The sequence below is a fragment of the Hordeum vulgare genome, chromosome 2H, assembly GCF_904849725.1.
Source record: "Hordeum vulgare subsp. vulgare chromosome 2H, MorexV3_pseudomolecules_assembly, whole genome shotgun sequence".
Lineage (NCBI taxonomy): Eukaryota > Viridiplantae > Streptophyta > Magnoliopsida > Poales > Poaceae > Hordeum > Hordeum vulgare.
Window position 1 is genome coordinate 600,079,414 of NC_058519.1, and position 22,646 is coordinate 600,102,059.

Sequence of the window (22,646 nt, forward strand, 5' to 3'; positions counted from 1 at the left end):
GAGCACGGTGGCGTATATATTTAATAGAGATAATTGAACTCTTGTTCTCCACTTATATTAATTCGATAAATCATGGTTAATGATATTAATGCAGCAATGTGAAAAGGCATGAGTGCATGATCATTGGTTAATCTAGGTAATTAGTGGTGTTAACTTGATCTTCATCCAATTTTTTTGATGGCATGGTGATGATGTGTGGGCATACTTATTCCTCATTGAAATCATAGTGTTGTTTAAGTCGGGCGTGCGCGATGGTTAACTCCTACCAACCTCCTCCCTAGGGGGCATGCGAGTAGTGCTTTGCTTCGAGAGAGCTAATAAAATCGTGCAATAAGTGTGTGAGTTCTTCATGACTAATTTTAATACATGGATATATGCACTCTCACCTCCACATATTTTCTAGCCTCCTCAGTACCGTGCAATGCCCATTCTAACCTCGAGGATCGAAGGAACATTCGCCAGTGCATCCAAACCCTATGACATGTGATACGTCCCAAACATATCTATTATTTATGCTTGTTCCATGATCTTTTGGGTGACATTGTTATATGTTTTGCTACACTTTTATATATTTTTACATATATTTGGACTAACCTACTAACTAAGTGCACCCAGTGCTAGTTTTTGTCTGTGAATGTCTTTTTTGCACGGGCTTTTACCCAATTTTTCGGAGCCCAAAAAATCCCGAGAATTTTTTTTAAAAATTAGCGTAACGGAAGCTTTGAGATCACCGAAGATGGGCTAGAGGGGGGCCATAAGCTGCCCAGGTGACCACCCGGCACGGCCTAGCACCTGGTCGCACCCACAGGATGCCTGGGTGGGCCCCACCTCTTCTGACGCCCTCCTTTGGCCTATATTTACTCCTTTGAGAGGAAACCCTTCCATCACATCCAGAATCGCAAATTTCTCCATCGTTCCTCCGCCACAACGCTTCCGAGATCGGGAGCGTTAGGAGACCTCTTCCCGGCACCCTGCCGGAGGGAGGATTGACCTCCGAGAGCTTCTCCACCGCCATGGACACTTCTCGGACGTGCCGTGAGTAGTCCTCCTTGGACCATGAGTCCATGACCAGTAGCTATGTGATGTCTTCTCTCCAATCTTGTGCTTCCATGATTAGCCCTTGTGAGCTGCCCTACATGATCAAGGCATCTATGTAATTTACCTGCTATTGCTATGCTCGGTTTGTTGGGATCCGATGGATTATGAGATTATGTTCAGATTGTTATGAGTTATATATTTAATTATCCTTCTATGTTATGTTCTTTAGTGATTCATGCATGTTCTTTGTTGCTTTGTATTGCTTTGGCTGAGTAGTAGATTCTAACTCCAAGAGCGAGCGTTATGCATGATTGTGGGTTCATGCCCCCTGATGTCTAGCTTGAGTGACAGAAACATGAGACTAGGGCATGTGTTGTTGCCACCAGGGAGAAAACAATGGTGCTTGTGACCATGGTTGCAAGGATTGTTTACCTTAGACATAGTTCGTTAATGCAGTTGTCCATTGCTTTGAGTTTACACTTTGGGCGGGGATCACAACTTAATACCAGCGAGATGTTCTAGATAGATATCTCAAGGTGGATGATTAGTAAGTAGATGCTCATGAATAAACGGTCTAATTGTCCTGGGGTACTGCCCATTACTATTGAGCCTATAACTTTCAAGTAGCATAATTAGCATCGCGGTGCGTTTATAATTCTGTCAATTGCCCAGCTGTAATTTCTTTACAAAGTTGTTTATTGTCTGTTGGGAGAGAGACATCAGTAGTGGACATCATGTGACTCCGGTCCATATAACCACCATTGCTTACACCTCCATCATTTACTGCTTTCATTTACTTCTCCGTTGCAATCACTATCAGTATTCCCGCTTGCGTTTTGATCCTTCGCAAACTACAAGGCCGGAGAGATTGACAACCTCTTTGTACTCGTTGGGAGCAAAGTTATTTGTGTGTGTGCAGGTCCATGTCTTCTGCTTGCGTTAGGGCATGGGACACCTACTTGTTGATCCTAGGAGTCCTCCTGGTTCGATAAACCTTACAGTCTCCGTGTAAGGGAAAACTTGCTGCTGACTACATCTCCACCTTCCACTTGGGGTAACTGATGACGAGATGATGTATATACTTCTCGCCCCTCGTTGGATACCCCAAGTGGAAGGTGGAGATGTAGTTAGCAGCAAATTACCCTTACACGGAGACTGTAAGGTTTATCGAACCAGGAGGACTCCTAGGCTCAACAAGTAGGTGTCTTCCACCCTGACACTAGCAGAAGACGTGGACCTGCACACACAACAAATAACTTTGCTCCCAACGAGTACAGAGAGGTTATCAATCTCTCTGGCCTTGTAGTTTGCAAAGTATCAAAACACAAGCGGGAAGGTAATAGTTATTGCAACAGAAAAATAAATAAAGCGGTAAATGGTGGAGGTGCAAGCAAGGATGGTGATATGGACCGGAGTCACATGATGTTCACTAGTGATGTCTCTCTCCCAAAAGACGATAAACAACTATGCTAGGGTACACAAATCGCAGTTGGGGAATTGACAGAATTATGATCACACTCCAATGCTAATTATGCTCCTTGATAGTTAGAGGTTCAATAGTAATGGGCAATATGCTAAGACAAGTAGACCATTTATTCATCAACGTATACTTACTAATCATCCACCTTGAGATATATATCCAGAACATCTCTCGGCTATTAAGTTGCGACCCCCATCCAAAATGTAAACTCAAAGCAACGGACAACTGCATTAACGAACTATCCGTAAGGTAAACAATCCTTGCAAACTTGGTCACAAGCATCGTTGTTTTCTCCCTGGTGGCAACAGGCACATTCCCTAGTCTCATGTTTCTGTCACTCAAGCTAGACATCGAGGGTCCCGAACCCACAATCATGCAAAATGCTCCCTCTTGGAGTTACGATCTACTACTTGGCCCAAGCAATAAAAAGCAACGGAGAACATGCAAGAATCACTAAGGAACATAATATAAAAGGATAATGAAATATATAACTCATAACAATCTGAACATAATCACATAATCCATCGGATCCCAACAAACCGAGCATAGCAAAAGCAAGAGAATTACATAGATGCCTTGATCATGTAGGGTAGCTCACAAGGACTAACCATTAAAGCACAAGATTGGAGAGAAGACATCACATAGCTACTGGTCATGGACTCATGATCCAAGGAAAACTACTCATGTCACGTCCGGGAAGCGTCCACGGCGGTGGAGAAGCTCCCGGAGGTCAATCCTCCCTCCGACAGGGTGCCGAGAAGAGGTCTCCTGACACTCCCGATCTTGGAAGCGCTGCGGCGGCGGAACGATGGAGAAATTCGCGATTCCAGAAAGTCTACGAGGGTTTCCTCGTGGAACACTAAATATAGGCCAAAGGAGGGCACCAGAGGAGGTGGGCCCCACCCAGGCGACCTCCTGGCACGGCCTGGGCCCTGGTTGCGCCAACAGGCCGCCTAGGAGGACCCTGGCCCCCTCTGGCCCTCCTTCGGTGATCCCGAAGCTTCTGTTTCGTTGATTTTTTTATATATTTTTCTGGATTTTTTCGGGCTTCGGAAAATTCGGTAAAAGCCCGTGCAAAAAAGACATCAGCAAACAGAAACTCGCACTGGGTGCACTGAGTTAGTAGGTTAGTCCAAATATGTCTAAAATGATATAAAAGTTTAGCAAAACATATAACATTGCCACCCAAAAGATCATGGAACAAGCATAAACTATAGATACGTTTGGGACGTATCAACATCCCCATGCTTAATTTCCGCTCGTCCTCGAGTAGATAAATGATAACCCAATAATTTATGTGGTTACATGCTAACTTACATATAAGAACTTCAAAGTAAAGCAAGTGAGATGTGCAATTCAAGTCAAGACAATAACAAGCAAGAATCTATTTCTAGAATTGAATTTAGCAAAGTAAGAACATAAAGGTGCAAGAGCTCTCGCTGTCCGTGACTCGAATGTCTCCAAATGGTGTTTGCGTGCAAGAAGTGGGAGATGGTTTCACAGATAAAATATTTCTTTAATTGAGAACTCAATCTACTAAACCTCACACTTAGTCTCCTTCAGAATCTTATTTTGACTCATCCCCAGACCACTTGTTAGGCACAAGTCAAAATGATCCTCTCCCTTTCGATTTTGACTACTCATGCAATGGATGAGCGTAAGCAAGATATGTTGGCACTTAGGATGGCAAATAGAATAATGACGGGGAAGGAAGACAAATAGGTGTGAAAGGCTCACATCAATGAGGGCAACCATAGGAGAGAGAAAGCCAAATGATATATATGATGTGAGGAGTAGGGATTGCCATGTAAAAGATGCACATATGAGCTAAGGTAAGCTCTCCAATGGAACTAGTGGGGGTGTATCCAACTTGTTTGCTCATGAAGACCTAGAGCTCATTTGCGGAGGCTCGTCATTGGAATATGCAAACCAAGTTCTATAGTGTAAGGGTCCCCACATAGTTATGCATGAATGATAATCTCTATGCACTACCAATATAGTAATGGAGTACGAGTGTGGATCTTTCAAAAGGAATAGTAGTGTTTCCCCCTTCTCTGTTTTTATTTCTTTTTATTTTTCTATTTTTTTTTGGCATCTTTGGCTCTTTCTTTTTATCTCTCATTTGTCCTCTTTGGGATCTTTTGTTTTGTCCTCTTTGGGATCTTTTCCTCTCTTAAGGGCAACACTCTATGTTTTACAACAATAGAAAGAAAAATCATCACACTTTATAAGAAGTACTCAACATAAAGACAAGTGAAAACTATCATGATGTATGCAAATGTATGCCTCTGCCAGTGTAGCAGGATATGCAATGATACTAGAACGTCATGTAGCAGTAATGAGGGCAATGCCCAACTAGCATGCGGCTCTACGATCAAGCAAAAGCATGTATGACATGAAGATCAAGTCATGAGATGATGGATGTTACATGGCAATGTATCTCGGAAAGGCTATGGAAATGCCTTAATAGGTAGGTATGGTGGCTATTTTAAGGAAAGATATAATGAGGCTTATGTATGACAAAGCGTATCATGTCATGGGTTTGGATGCACCGGCGGAGTTTGCACCAACTCTCAATGTGATAAAGGGAAATGCACGGTACCAAAGAGGCTAACAAAATATGGATGGTGGAAGAGCCAACAATCAAATACTCACATTAGTCCGAAGAACTCATACACTTATTATCGGTAACTCTCTATCTAGTTAGGAAATTCACAAAAAGACAAGTACCCCGAGGAGGAATGTTTGAGGGTTTGGTTATCCTTGCGCATCCTCGACTCATGGTAACGTGAGGGTACTCTATATATTCCAACACCTCCAGAGGTTAGCGATCAATTTAGTAGCTAGAGTTCTCAACTAATTTTTAGTTTTTGAAAAACACACGGATTTCCCAAAATACGACATCTATCACTAATAGGCTCAAGCTCTTGGCACCAATAGTCCAAACATTACTCAAATCAATACCTCAAAACTATTGCAAGTTACTACTATACTTAAATAGCAACCTCAATTACCTACTTATGCAAGACACACAACTCAGTGCAACAAGCCAACTCTCTAAACAAGATAAGCATGATAACTCAAGAGAGTTCCAAAATCAACCTAAATAAAAGCTCTTAAAAAGATAAGCATTAAAACTAAGAGCTAAGCATGACAGTAGCTACGAAAAGATGAAGAACACACAAAAAGAATAAGAATGAAAACCTATGTTGTGTTCTAGAGTGGAATGGAGCGTGTCTCTCTCCCAAACAAGGTAGGCTAGGTTCCAACTTGTTATGACCAGCAAACAAAACTAAAACAAACTAAAAAGCAAATAGAGGGACGCTCCAAGTATAGCACGTATCATATGAAGTGATAAAAATATAACATGGAGATGGGCGACCTGATGATTGTTGATAGAGAAGGGGATGCACGGGGGCATCCCCAAGCTTAGACGCTTGAGTCTCCTTGAATATTTATTGGGAGGAGATGGTTTTCTTTGCAACTCGGTTTGACCGATTTGGGAAACTCGATCCAACTGATTTCTCCCAGAGGCCTGAATCTCATTGTTGGTTCTACCGAACCACTTTTTCTCGCTAACTCCGACATTAACATTACCTTTGTTTTTCTTCTATTTTCTGGCCATTTGCCTTAGGAGGATAAAGATTATCGATGATCCCATGTTTTATTTCTCTAGATGTGTTACTGAATATTTCTTGAAACAAAATCAGACTTAGCATTGTGTTTTGGGGGAGACAACTTCTCTAGGGGGAGAAATCCTCAGCGATCACACACATTATAAGAGGGAGAATTATCCAGGATTCCTATTGTAGGAGGAGGTAGTTCAAGGAACTCTTACTTCTACATAAGGGGGAGAACCATCAATCAACCCTTACCTAATATTAAGGGGGAGAAAAGTCAAATTCAAGGAACCCTTATCAAAGAGAGAAGTATCAAGGATCCCTTTCTCTAAATGAGCCCTTAACATCCGACCTTTTTAGCAATTAATACCAAAGGGGGAGAAATATCAAAGCTTCCAATGAACCTATTTATAGGGGAGAAATATCATCAATAAGATTACTTAAAGAGGGAGAAATATCTCGAAGGGGAGATATCTGTTCCTAAAGGAAGGTCTACCCATGGGGAGATTTACCTATGGGAGATGTATCAAACCTTACATATTAAGGGGGAGAGAGATAATTTTGTTTCTCTTTTCTCTGTTAAGAGATTGAACTTATCTTGCCCTACCTACTTGCAATATCTACATGCTATGATTCAGGGGGAGAGGTAATCCTACATATTCATTCTTAGGGGAGAAAGTTCTTATTTCCTTTTGAAGACATATCCATCATCAAATCCTATTTGAAATATGCCTTCAATATCTTGGTATTTTTGAATCTCTTTACATCTTTACAATCGAATACTCTTGTGTTTTCTAACATTTGTTTTCCCATTTGTACTCCCACTGCTAAGATGATCAAGATACTCAAGGTAAGTATATGCATCATATCCCTATTCACGATGATCTCTTGTTTCTTGCACATATTATTTTCAAGAGGAGGCCCTTCATTCACACATGTTTGATGCATATAGCCAAGATCTATATGACTTTTCTTGTCCTTCTACCATGTGTGTGCCCATGCATTCCAAAGCAACTATCCTTTAAAGGAATTGCACACATTTAGGGGGAGCTTGCACTAGTCATATTTCTTTCAAAGCTGTCATATTATTTTGCTCATCTTCATTTGAAACTTCGATTGTATATTGTCATAAATTACTAAAAAGGGGAGATTGAAAGCACGTGTGCTCCCTTGGTGATTTTCATAATTCATGACAACATACATTGTCTCTTGGACTAACACTTTTACCTAGATATTTCAGAACACTCCATGGAGAAGCTTTGGCTAAAGGTTTATGTGGAGATGCCCCTTGATGCAAGAAAGGAATAATATTGGCTCAAGCTTCAATCTAGAAGACTCTTCATTTTCTATTTGTGAGAAATCACATTTGAGTCCATAGGAAAGCCAATACTATTAAAAGGGGGTGAGGTAGTAAAATGAACTGATTGCTCAAACTACTTTACGTTAGCCACCAAAATACTTAGTCATTTTCCCACATAACCATTCTGTCAAATTCCACATACACAAAGTCGGTGTCACCAACTTTCATATTTCGGACCCACCAAATTTGACCTCACACAGAAACCCTAGCCACTGCCACCAAATCGGTGCAAACGAATCCATACCGGTGCTACCGAGTTTGGTTGACCAATTTTCAAGTGCCTCGGTACACAAAATCAGAATTTTCGAGCTTGAGTAACGGTGCCACCGAGTTTGGCCATCTGACCATTAGCCACCTTTTTGGTGCCACTGAGTTTCATATATTAGTCTCACCGAGATTCAAAAGTTTCACACCTCTGTGCTAATCGGTGCCACTGAGTTTTCAACTTAGGTGTCGCCAAGTTTGGCACTTTGTGTGTAACAGTTGGATTTTGGCAGTTGCCTATATATACCCCTTCACCCATCTCTCATTCGTGGGAGAAGCACTCAGAACACACACTTCATTGCCAGATCCATTTTATGAGAGAGAACCACCTACTCATGTGTTGAGACCAAGATATTCCACTCAATTCATTTGAATCTTGATCTCTAACCTCCCAAACTTCTTTCCACCAAATCAACCTCTCCTACCCATTCATATTCTGTGAGAGAGTGATTTTGTGTTGAGGAGACTATCTTTAGAAGCGCAAGAGCAAGGAGTTCATTTATCTACCACATCTATTACCTTTTGGAGGGTGGTGCCTCCTAGATTGGTTAGGTGTCGCTTGGGAGCCTCGTACTTCGTGTTGTGGAGTTGAACCAAGATATTTGTAGGGGCAAGGAGATCGCCTACTTCGTGAAGATCTACCGTGAGTAAGACTAGTCCTCCATGGACGAAAGCCGTGGTGGAATAGACAGGGCCGCTTCTTTGTGGACCCTCCGTGGGTGGAGCCCTCCATGAACTCTCGCAACCCTTACCCTCCGTGGGTTAAAGTCTCACTAACATGGACGTACGATAGCGTCACCTATCAGAACCATGCCCAAAATCGCCGTGTCAACTTCTTTGCGTTTGATCTTCCTAACCTCTACTTCTTTACATGTGCAAAGTCTTTACTTTTTCGCTGCCATATATGTTGACTAGCATGTGTAGGGTGCACTAGACTTGTTAGTATTGCTGAAATTCTGCCCTCTATCAAAATTGGTAAGGCTAGAATTTTTATTGTGACAAGTAGTCTATTCACCCCCCTCTAGACACGTCTTCTATCGATCCCTCACTTATGGATGAGTCATCACTATTCTAGCGACTTGATTTGGGATCAACTTTCAAGAATGATGGCCTATAGGTGGTTATCAACATTACTATTCTTAGACATATTGGTATAATGTGATTAAGGAAGGTACGCCCTCGTAATTGTCCATGCACCTACTGTCCACACCTAGGTCTAAATTATTCTCTCTCGGGGATGGGAATGTGTAGGGGGAAATGAAGAAGCCAATACCGAAGCTAAGAGACCTGAAGACGTGGGAGAAGAAGGTGAACCCGAGGAGGTATATTCACACGATGACGATGAGAAAGAGAGAGAGAGAGAGAGAGAGAGAGAGAGAGTACATGGTGTCGGCGCTAAGGATTTAGCACCGACACATGGCCTACGCAGATGTGAACCCGCTCAAAAGCTCCATCAACAACATGAGCAACCTTGTTGACACTCTTTGTGCACAACCGAGGCGAGGGCGTTTCAGATCACACAGTGGGTCCATGGTTGGGCACCTCGCTACAACCCACTTCCACCACAATAAGCTCTTATGCTTAGACTTCTACAAAAGTAATGGATGGAGGGGGATGTGAGGCATAGCTACAAACAAATGGATGATGATGCGCCCATCCTAGTATAGTTATTGCACACGGACAACCACATTGACCACCGCAGAAAGTCCGGTCATGTGTACCCAACCACATGATGCCTTACACATGAAGGGAAATATGACGATGCCCCGATCGGCACAAAACGATCGCGCTGATGCTGGTACCATCAAGCATTGTGTCGGTTGTGGAGGTGGGCCCCAACACAAGCGCATCGAGGCCCCGCAGGACAGCCTCGAAAGTGTGGACAGCCTCATGGCCGAGGACAAAAATTCGTGTGACCTTAAATTTTGAATGGATTGTGTTTGGATGTAAATAATCTCTTACCGTGACGTATAAAAATGGATTCGGAAGCGATTTCAGCCAAAAAAATTGTCCTAACCATTTTCACCCTTACTCACGGTCTACCACTGGTCCATGCGTTGCCAGATGAATGGAGCTGGTTAGGCTAGAGTTAATTACCAATGATCTTTTATATTATTATTACTTATTTACAAAATATAGTGAATCATATTTCCGGAACATGCATAGTGCTAGCCAGTAGATTTGAACACACAATTACTTTGCAGCCCTCTATAAACCAAGGCTCTTTAATTCTAAAGCCTTCCTATAATTCACCGTATTTTTTACCAGCATCAAGATTCACAATTGATGCCTTAATATCGGATCCAAACTCTGACATCTGGCCTGTACTTTTTCTCATCCGATTTGCAGTTTTATCCAATTCTCGTGATTGATTCTAGTGTCGCCCTCATAACCAGATCGTCCTTGCTTGATCTTTTATAGTATTTGGTCATGGCCTTTGTAGATTTGCCGGTTTGCTCGTTTCTGCATGTTGGAGACAGAAAAATGTCACAACAGTTTCCGGACTACTAGTAATTAGACTTACAAATCTATAACTGAATAAGAAGAATATTAGTCTTGATTGTTCCGGCACACACTTTGAACATCGGAAGCAGTTGCAATTAGTCAGCAGCTGCTAGCACAACTATGGAAGTAAACTTGATTAGGGTGAACGTATAAGTAAAGTTTTCAAGAAATCACCTGTTTTTGCCGCCGGGTGCCGCCATCAGGCGTACATACTCTGCCTCAGGCTGCCGGATCGAGGGGCACTGACCCATCCTTGCCCTTCTACTTTCTCTCTGTGTCTGCTACTGCCAGTCTGCTATGCTCTGCTCGTATAGTTGCTTGCTGCTGAGTTGTACGTATCTGGTTACATCTGTATTTAAAGGATTCTAGTTCGAATATGAAATACATAAAACGGGGGAAAGTGCTCAGATATTTTGTGCCTTTTGGGCTTTTTGGTAGGCAGGCATGAACTGTGCTGCTTCATGGTGCCACTTGTGTGTTGTTCTTTAGGCTGATTTTGGGCTTGACTTCTTCTCCCAACTTCGATGTTCATCAACTTCACTCGATCTCCAACTAAGAAAAGAACTTCACTCGCACGTCACTCTGAAAGAGTACGCACGCACACGTATGAGTTGTCATGTCCAGCATCCTCTTTCTTGTCTTTTCTACTCCCTCTATACCTAAATACGTGTAGTTAAAGAAAACTCTAGTTTTTTTCAGCTACAAGTATTTAGATACAGAAAAAGTATTTGTCTATCGAACAACCGCAAAAAAAGAAGGATTGGTGTGTTTATAGTTACCACACACGGACACAGCCTAGCTACACTCGTTCATGTGCTCCCCTAACTCTAGTTACTTGGTTAGCTTCTGCCTATTACGTACTCCCTCTGTTCTTAAATATAATATTTTTTAGAAATTGCACTATAAACTACATATAGATGTACGCATGTAGTCATATTTTGAAGTGTAGACTCGCTCATTTTGCTATGTATGTAGTCTATAGTAAAATATGTAAAAAGGTCTTATATTTATGAGTGGAGGAAGTAGTTGCAACAATTGCACTAATCTAGCAATGAACTAGTTAAAGGACGTGGATGTCGATTAGGGGGGGGGGGGGGGGGGGGGTTGAATAGGCGTTTTAAAATAATTACGGTTTACGCTTGAACAAATGTGGAATAAAACTAACGTTTAATTTCTCAAGCACAAAACCTAAAACAACTAGGCTCACCTATGTGCACCAACAACTTATGCTAAGCAAGATAAACAACTAAGTGATAGCAAGATATATAACAAGTAAAAGGCTCGGGTAAGAGATAACCGAGGCACGCGGAGACGACGATGTATCCCGAAGTTCGCACCCTTGCGGATGCTAATCTTCGTTTGGAGAGGTGTGGAGGCACAATGCTCCCCAAGATGCCACTAAGGCCACAGTAATCTCCTCACATCCTCGCACAATGCAAGATGTCGTGATTCCACTAATGGACCCTTGAGGGCGGTCACCGAACCCGTACAAACAAGGTTGGAGTAATCTCCACAACTTAATTGGAGGCTCCCAACACCACCAAGCTTCACGACAATGGATTATGACTTCGAGGTAAACTGAAATGCTCGGGGCAATCTCCACAACCTAATTGGAGACCTCGACGCTTGCCCAAAGCTTTACACCACAATGATTGAGCTCCGAGGCACCACCAAGCTTCTAGGATGCCAAAGCACCCAAAAAGAACAAGTATTAGGGTACCAAGCACCCAAGATTAATAAGCTTCTCAAACTTCACTTCCAGGTATCACCGTTGAGAATTCAAACAGATGCAACTAATGCAATGGCAAGAACACACGAAGTGGTCAATTCCCTCACACTCAAATCCCTCCACAACAACAAAAGCTATGGAGGAATGTGAGAGGAAGAACAAGGAGCTCGCAAAGAACTCCAAGATCGAGATCCAAGGGGTTCCACTCACATAGAGGAGAAAGTGATTGGTGCAGATGTGGATCTGGATCTCCTCTCTCTTTTCCATCAAGAACTAGCAAGAATCATTGGAGGGATTGAGAGTTAGCAAGCTCGAGATAGGTTAACAATGGAGGAAGAACACGAGCTCAACAGATAGGGACTTTTGGGGAAGAAGGTCCCCTTAAATAGGAAGGGAAAATCCAACCGTAACCCCCTCAACCCGAGCCAGAGCGCTACTACCGCTCCTGGGAGCGGTACTACCGATGATAAGCGATAGTACTGCTCAGGGGAGCAATAGTAACAAGCGGTAGTACCTCCCTCTGGGCGGTACTACCGCCCAATACTGCCCCAAAGACCGACCACAAAAGTGTTCGCATTTCTGAGCAGCACCACTACCTCTCTGAGCGGTACTACCGCTGGCCCGGGAAGTACTACCGGTGATAAGAGATAGTACCGGTCTAGTGAGCGGTACTACTGCTTGGATCATTCAGCAGAAGAAAACCAGAACTGCCATATCTTTTGCATACGAGCTCTCAATTGAGCAAACTCAAGCTTGTTGGAAATCTTAAGAACACGCAGTTACGAAAATTTCAATGATATGGAGATGTTAGACCTCTATGAATGAAGAACCGGCAAAAACTTCCAACATCGAAAACATCATAGAAGATGCATATGGGCTCCATTTTCAATGAACTCGAGCTTGTCATGAAGATGACCATAAGCTCTAATACTCACAAAGAGAAACACCAAACAAGAACCAAGAAATATGATGCAATGATGCAAATGATTTGAGCTCTCAACGAACAATACAATCAAGCTACTCACTTGAGAGCCCCCTTAACAGTATGGCAATCTATCCTAAAATAGAAAAACCCTATCAAGGGCAAACCTATACCTTGCACCTAGTCCTCTTGAGCTAGATGATGATGATCTTGGATTCCTCAAGATGGACCACCTTTCTTGATTGTGTTGGTTTGATGAAGACTATTTCATCACTCCCCATACTCAATATGGGCGAGCCACTCTTCAGCACATCTTCACAAGTCCATTGCCACCACAATGGACGGCAAGCTTCAAGCATGATATCTTCGTGATGCTCCACTTGAACTTGCACACCACAATCTTGATGACGATCGCCACTTGATGTCATCCTTCATAGGTTTGAATGAGATCTTCCTCTTGACGCAAACCCATGGAAACACACCTGACCCCACATAGAACTCTCACGAATTCCATGGGTTAGTACACAAAACCGTTATGGACAATGCTTACCATACCATGGGATCACTTGATCCCTCTCGGTACATCTTGTACACTTTGTGTTGGAAATATGCCCTAGAGGCAATGATACATAAGTTATTATTATATTTCCTGTTTAAAGATAATCGTTTATTATCCATGCTATAATTGTATTGAATGAAAACATAGATACATGTGTGGATACATAGACAAAACAATGTCCCTAGCAAGCCTCTAGTTGGCTAGCCAGTTGATCAAGGATAGTCAAGGTTTTCTGACTATGTACAAAGTGTTGTTGCTTGATAACTCGATCACATCATTAGGAGAATCATGTGATGGAATTGACCCAAACTATGAACGTAGCATATTGATCGTGTCGTTTTATTGCTATAGTTTTTTGCGTGTCAAGTATTTGTTCCTATGACCATGAGATCATATAACTCACTGGCACCGGAGGAATACCTTGTGTGCATCAAACATCACAACGTAACTGGGTGACTGTAAAGGTGCTCTACAGGTATCTCCGAAGGTGTCCGTTCAGTTAGTATGGATCAAGATTGGGATTTGTCACTCCGTGTGATGGAGAGGTATCTCGGGGCCCACTCGGTAATACAACATCACACACAAGCCTTGCAAGCAATGTGACTAAGTGTAAGTCACGAGATCTTGTATTACAAAACGAGTAAAGAGACTTGCCGGTAACGAGGTTGAAATAGGTATGCGGATACCTACGATCAAATCTCGGGCAAGTAACATACCGAAGGACAAAGGGAATGACATACGGGATTATATGAATCCTTGACACTGAGGTTCAACCGATAAGATCTTCGAAGAATATGTAGGATCCAATATGGGCATCCAGGTCCTGCTATTGGATATTGACCGAGGAGTACCTCGGGGCATGTCTACATAGTTCTCGAACCCGCAGAGTCTGCACACTTAAGGTTCGATGATGTTTTAGTATAGTTGAGTTATATGTGTGGTTACCGAATGTTGTTAGGAGTCCCGGATGAGATCACGGACGTCACGAGGGTTTCCGGAATGGTCCGGACACGAAGCTTGATATATAGGATGACTTCATTTGGTTACCGGAAGGTTTTCGGGCATTACCGGGAGTGAGGAATGGGTTCCGGATGTTCACCGGGAGGGGGGCAACCCACCCGGGGGAAGCCCAAAGGCCCTAGGGGTGGCGCACCAGCCCTTAGTGGGCTGGTGGGACAGCCCAAAGGGACCTATGCGCCAAGAAAGAAAAACCAAAGAAAAGAAAAAAAAAGGTGGGAAGGAAGAGAAGGACTCCACTTTCCAATCCTAGTTGGACTAGGATTGGAGTAGGACTCCTCCTCCTCCCTGGCCGGCGCACTCTTGAGGGCTTGGCCCTCAAGGCAAGCCTCCTCCCCTCCCTCCTATATATAGTGGTGATTTAGGGCTGATTTGAGACAACTTTGCCACGTGCAACTCAGATCTAGACACCATAGTTTTACCTCTAGATTGTATTTCTGCGGAGCTCTGGCGGAGCCCTGTGGGAGTAAATCCTTCACCACCACCGGCGCATCGTCACGCTGCCGAAGAACTCATCTACTTCTCCGTCTTGCTTGCTGGATCAAGAAGGCCGAGATCATCGTCGAGCTGTACGTGTGCTGAACGCGGAGGTGTCGTCCGTTCGGCACTAGATCGGAGCGGATCGTGGGACGGATCGCGGGACGGATCGCGGGACGGTTCGTGGGACGGTTCGCGGGGCAGATCGAGGGATGTGAGGACGTTCCACTACATCAACCGCGTTTCTTAACACTTCCTGCTGTGAGATCTACAAGGGTACGTAGATCCAAATCTTCACTCGTTGATGGACATCACCATGATAGGTCTTCGTGTGCGTAGTTAAATTTTTGTTTCCCATGCAACGTTCCCCAACACTTTGTGTGTCGATCATCTTGATTTACTCTTTGTCTTAGTCTTGATCAACCTTGTGTCTTTATGACCATTCTTTGGATAATACCTTGAGCTCCAATAAAACTTGTACAAAAACGTGGTTCAGAATAAACCGGAGGAAAACCACGAGTGACAGAGATAAACATGAATCACAGAGGGGCCAAGGTGAAAACATGAACAACTAGGAGCGCAAACAATTGACTCTTTCCTTATCTAAACCATGCTCGGGGGCCACGGCACACTAGTTGAAAACAGAGCTTTCGTCCTTGCCCCGATTGAGCAATAGTCTCGGTCGCTTTACGAATTGAAACTAGTCCCGGTTCCAGCAGCCAGGACGTTGGTTGGGCCTCGGCGGGCACCAGTCCCGGTTCGTCTAGGACCTTTAGTCCCGGTTCCAGCCACCAATCTGGACTAAAGGGCCTAGCTCTAGGCGCACCCCCTTTAGTCCCGGTTTGTGTGTGGAATCGGGACTAAACTTCTGTCTTCGGTCCCAGTTCTAAACACCAACTGGGAGTAAAAGAATGCCTATATATATGCTCGTCCCTGCCCGCTCACTCCTGTGTTTTTTGGCCGACCAGTATGTAGGAGGTGTGTGTGATGATCCACAAGTATAGGGGATCTATCGTAGTCCTTTCGATAAGTAAGAGTGTCGAACCCAACGAGGAGCAGAAGGATCTGACAAGTGGTTTTCAGCAAGGTATTCTCTACACGCACTGAAATTATCGGTAACAAGTAGTTGTGTGGTAAGATGATTCGTAGCAAGTAGCAAGTAACAATAGTAACAACGGTGCAGCAAAGTGGCCCAATCCCTTTTGTAGCAAGGGACAAGCCTGGACAAACTCTTACAGGAGGTAAAGCGCCCCCGAGGACACATGGGGATTTCTGTCAAGCTAGTTTTCATCATGTTCATATGATTCGCGTTCGCTACTTTGATAGTTTGATATGTGGGTGGACCGGCGCTTGGGTACTGCCCTTACTTGGATAAGCATCCCACTTATGATTAACCCCTCTCTCAAGCATCTGCAACTACGAAACAAGAATTAAGACAAAGTCTAACCATAGCATTAAACTAGTGGATCCAAATTAGCCCCTTACGAAGCAACGCATAAACTAGGGTGTAAGCTTCTGTCACTCTATCAACCCATAATATACTTACTACTTCACAATGCCTTCCTCTAGGCTCAAATAATGGTGAAGTGTTATGTAGTCGACGCTCACATAACACCACTAGAGGAGAGACAACATACAACACATCAAAATATCGAACGAATACCAAATTCACATGACTACTTATTGCATGACTTATCCCATGTCCTCAGGAACGAAAGTGACTACTCACAAAGGATAATCATATTCATGACGAGAGAGTTAATGAGTAGCATCAAAGATCTGAACATATAATGTTCCACCAAGTAATCCAACTAGCATCAACTACAAAGAGTAATTAACACTACTAGCAACCTTACAAGTACCAATCGGAGTAGCGAGATGGAGATTGGTTACAAGAGATGAACTACGGTTTGGAGATGAGATGGTGCTGCTGAAGTTGTTGATGGTGATGAGTCCCCTCCGATGAGAGGGATGTTGGTGATGACGATGGCGACGATTTCCCCCTCCGGGAGGGAAGTTTCCCTGGTAGGACGACCATGCCGGAGTTCTAGATTGGTTCTGCTCAAGTTCCGCCTCGTGGCGGCGGCGATTCCTCCCGAAAACCTCTCTCTGATTTTTTCTGGAACGAAACCCTTCTTGTAGCAAAAGAGGGGGGCCAGAGGGCCAGCTGGGAGCCCACAAGCCTCCTAGGCGCGACGAGGGGGCGCGCCTAACAAGCTTGTGGCTTCCTGCTGGCTCCCCTCTGGTACTTCTTTGGCCCAGTATTTTTTATAAATTCCAAAATAAATCCTTGTTGATTTTCACGGCTTTTGGAGTTGCGCAGAATAGGTATCTCAAACTTGCTTCTTTTTCAGGCCAGAATTCCAGCTGCCGGCATTCTCCCTCTTCATGTAAACCTTGCAAAATAAGAGAGAAAAGGCATAAGTATTGTACCGCGAAGTGTAATAATAGCCCATAAAGCGATAAATATCAACATGAAAGCATGATGCAAAATGGACGTATCAACTCCCCCAAGCTTAGACCTTGCTTTTCCTCGAGCGAAAGCCGAGATCAATAAATATGACCACATGTTTAGAGAGAGAGGTGTCGACAAAACAAGATACGGACATGCAGGCATCATGATCATATTCAGAACAGCAACACCATCATATGAACTCTTATGCTAAAGTGGCAATTCCTTCACAAGGTAAAGAATGGATCAAGAACCTTACCGAGAATTAACAACCGATAGCCTTTAGTCATTGAAGAAATTGCAATTTATCACAACATCGGAAAGAGTCAAGAAGAGCTTGTAAAGCAAATGCACATACTCAATCATCCTTTTGTCTTCTACAATTGCTACAACTCACGTGGTACTCATGAGATCAAAGTTTCAGTCGGACACAGAGAAAGACAAGGGCTTATAGTTTCGCCTCCCGACCAATTACCTCAAGAGTAAAGTCAACAATAATAATTCATGAATACTTACCTCCAAGTTGACATATGAATATAGATCTTTCCCTAGCATATGACGTTAGCCAAGAAAAAGGCGAAATAAGGAATTGGTGTAGATCACCATGACTCTTTCAAGGGCAAAAAGTAAAGGTAAAAGATAGGCCCTTCGCAGAGGGAAGCAGAGGTTGTCATGCGCTTTTGAGGTTTGGATGTGCGACCTCTTAGTGTGAAGGAACGTCACTTTATATTGCCTCTTGTGATAAAGAACTTTATTATGCAGTCTGTCGCTTTTATGTCTTCCTCATCACAGGTTCGTACAAAGCTTATTTTCCACACACTAATAGATCATACATATTAAGGGAGAAATTTTTATTGCTTGCACCGATGAAAACTTACTTGAGGGATCTTATTCAATCCATAGGTAGGTATGGTGGAATCTCATGGCAAAACGGGGTTGAAGGTTTATGAATGCACAAGTAGTATCTCTACTTGGTGCGGGAGTTTTGGCTGATAAGGGGTGGAAGAAATCGTCACATGCTAAGGGATCTCTAGTCATATAACATTGTTCGGAACCAAGCAAACACAATTCATTATGTTGTCTTCCTTGTCCAACACCTACTTCTAAGCATGTAATAGTTTAGTGAGTGTTCACAATCATAGATGGTGTCAAAGATGATATATTTATATGTGAACCTCTCCTTTTTTATGACCTCCTATTAATTGCAACAATGACAAAGGTCTATGTTTGTCCACCCTCAACAAGTTTCAATCATCATTCTTTCTATATGTGAAGCCATCACTTCCCATAAGATCATTACATGATCTTTCATGCTTTTGTTCTTTTATCATTCTTTTGATCATGGCATGAGGCAAAGCCATTAACTAAGACACTCTTTATTATATGGCTCACGAGCTCGAATACATCGGGGGTGACACAAAGCAAAACTCAAGCCTAAAACACTAAAAACTTTATTCTACTAGAGAAAGATAGAACCAAAAAGGATCGAACTAAGAAAAGGTAAAGGCAAAAGATGTGATGGTGATACGATACCGGGGCAACTCCCCCAAGCTTGGCACAAGCCAAGGGGATTGCCCATACCCATGCTTAGTTGTATTCCTTTGGAGGTGATGGTGGTGGAGTTGTTGCAACATGGGTTTGATCCTCCGTCTTCCAAGGCAGAGGTGCTCCATCATGGAAAGATGACCGAGTCTCCGGAATCCTCAAATCTGCAGCCAACCGTATTGATTTAAATCTATATTCATATTCACAGTTTTTGTTCTGCAGGTCATAGATCTGGGCTTGGAGGTGATCAATTCTGTCATAGAGCCTGGAGATGTGCTTCCCGATGTCATTGGCATCGATCTTGTGATTGTTGGTGAACTCCGTGATCATCATGTGGTTGGCGTTGAGTCCACGCTCCACCATCCCTTGGCACTTGAAGACATGTTGCTCCATTGCTTCGAGCCTTGCCTCCACGCTTCCGGTCTTCTTGGGCCCCTCAACATCACGGATGTGCAGCATCCCCTCACGCATCTCGATAGATTGATGGTGTTGCAGAACTCCCGCGAGGTAGGGATTGATGACCTTCTCGAAGATCCTGTCCTTCGGAGGTTTTGGGGACGCCATAGCGATCTAGATCTGTAGCAGAAACAGGCTCGAAATGAAAATAGAGGAAATTTGCGTGATACGAGGGCCAGACCTTTCGGGAGAATATATAATAATTTTTTTCCGACCAGAAGGAGTACACCTCAAGAAAATGGAGTCCGAGAGGCACACGAGGTGGTCACAAGCCCCCCAGACGCGGCCAGGGGGGTGGCCCGCGCCTAGCACGCTTGTCGCCTCCTCGTGCGCTTTCCAGACAACTTTAAAATTTTCTATTTTTTCAAAAATTCCAAAACGGAGAAAAATTCCTAGTGGAAAAGTTTTGGGGTCTGTTTACTTACCGAATCACATACCTATTAGTTTTTGGAGTCCGAAACAGGTTGATAAATATCCCTTAGGTACTCCTCCGGAGTTATGGTATTGATAATATTGCTTTCAACATTTATTGGAGTACCCGAGATATAATGCTTGTTTCTCTGCCCATTTACCACTCTCGGAAAATTACCTTCCGTGTTGTTGATCTTGATGGCACCGGAACAATATACTTCCTCAACAATGTAAGGACCTTCCCATTTAGAGAGAAGCTTGCCTGCAAAAAATCTTAAACGAGAATTATATAGCAAGACATAATCACCTACATTGAACTCACACTTTTGTATCCTTTTATCATGCCACCTCTTAACCTTTTCTTTGAACAACTTGGCATTTTCATATGCCTGAGTTCTCCATTCATCAAGCGAGCTAATGTCAAATAACCTCTTCTCACCAGCAAGTTTGAAATCAAAGTTGAGCTCTTTGATTGCCCAATATGCCTTATGCTCTAGGTCAAGAGGTAAATGACATGCTTTACCGTATACCATTTTGTACGGAGACATGCCCATGGGATTCTTATAGGCAGTTCTATAAGCCCAAAGTGCATCATCGAGCTTCTTAGACCAATTCTTTCTAGACCTATTGACAGTCTTTTGCAGAATTAGTTTAATCTCTCTATTGCTTAGCTCTACTTGACCACAGGACTGAGGGTGATAGGGAGAAGAAATTCTATGATTGACATCGTACTTAGCAAGCGTTTTACGGAAAGCACCATGAATAAAATGTGAACCACCATCGGTCATTAGATATCTAGGGACTCCAAATCTAGGGAAAATAACTTCTTTAAGCATCCTGATAGAGGTGTTGTGATCAGCACTACTAGTTGGGATAGCTTCTACCCACTTAGTAACATAATCAACAACAACTAGGATATGAGTATACCCGTTGGATTTTGGAAAAGGTCCCTGATACGTCTCCATCGTATCTACTTTTCCGAACTCTTTTGCCCTTGTTTTGCACTCTAATTTGCATGATTTGAATGGAACTAACCCGGACTAACGCTATTTTCATCGGAATTACCATGGTATTGTTTTTGCGCAGAAATAAAAGTTCTCGGAATGACCTGAAAATTTACGGAGAATTTTTCTGGAATTTATGAAAAATACTGGCGCAAGAATCAGCGGAGGAAGTGGAGCCGTGAGCCCACAAGCCCACCAGGCACGACCCCCCTAGCCGCGCCTGGCAGGCTTGTGGAGCCCATGATGCTCCACTGCCTCCAAATCCAGCTCTATTTAGCCCATCTCGCCCAGGAAAAAATCAAGGAGAAGAGTTCATCGTGTTTTACGATACGGAGGCGCCGCCACCTCATGTTCTTCATCTGGAGGGCAGATCTGGAGTCCGTTCTGGGCACCGGAGAGGGGCGATCGTCGCCATCGTCATCATCAACCTTCCTTCATTGCCAATTCCATGATGCTCTTCACCGTTCATGAGTAATCTCATCGTAGGCTTGCTGGACGGTGATGGGTTGGATGAGATCTATCATGTAATCGAGTTAGTTTTGACGGGGATTGATCCCTAGTATCCACTATGTTCTGATATTGATGTTGCTACTACTTTGCCATGCTTAATGCTTGTCACTAGGGCCCGAGTGCCATGATTTCAGATCTGAACCTATTATGTTGTCGCCAATATATGTGTGTTTTAGATCCTATCTTGAAAGTTGTAGTCACCTACTATGTGTTATGACCCGGCAACACCGGAGTGACAATAGCCGGAACCACTCCCGGGGATGACCATAGTATGAGGAGTTCATGTATTCACCAAGTGTTAATGCGTTGGTCCGGTTCTTTATTAAAAGGATAACCTAAATATCCAGTAGTTTCCATTAGGACCCCGCTGCCACGGGAGGGATGGACAATAGATGTCATGCAAGTTCTTTTCCCTAAGCACGTATGACTACATACGGAATACATGCCTACATTAGATTGACGAACTGGAGCTAGTTACTTATCTCTCCGTGTTATAACTGTTGCATGATGAATCACATCCGGCATAATCATCCATCACCGATCCAATGCCTACAAGTCTTTTACTACTCGTCCTTGCTATGTTACTTTGCTGCTGCTACTGTTACTCTATTGCTACTGCTGTTACTCTACTGCTACTGGTCACTGTTGCTGCTGCTGCTATCACCCTACTTTGCTACTGATACTTTGCTGCAGATACTAAATCTTTCAGGTGTGGTTGAATTGACAACTCAACTGCTAATACTTGAGAATATTCTTTGGCTTCCCCTTGAGTCGAATCAATAAATTTGGGTTGAATACTCTACCCTCGAAAACTGTTGCGATCCCCTATACTTGTGGGTTATCAAGACTATTTTCTGGCGCCGTTACCGGGGAAGCACACCTATATTCTCTGAGTCACTTGGGATTTACGTCTGCTGGTCACTATGAGGAATCTGAGATCCAAAAACCAAAGTCTTGCCCTCAACTACGAGGACAGGTAAGGAACTGCCATCTAGCTCTACACTTGATTCACCTTCAGTTATGAGTAAGTTTGCGACACCACCTCCTGCTAGAAATCTTGATATGTCGCCTGTTCTTGATGATGCTACGTCTGCTGCCCATGATGCTTATGATGATGCTATGCTTGATACTGCTTTGCCTGATGATGCTATGCTTGATACTGCTTTGCCTGATGATGCTATGCTTGATACTGCCTTGCCACTAGGTGCATTCCTTGATGCACGAATTGCTAGAGTTGCTGCTAGATGTGATGATACTTCTGAAACTGCTGATACTATTGAAGTAGAACCTGCTATTA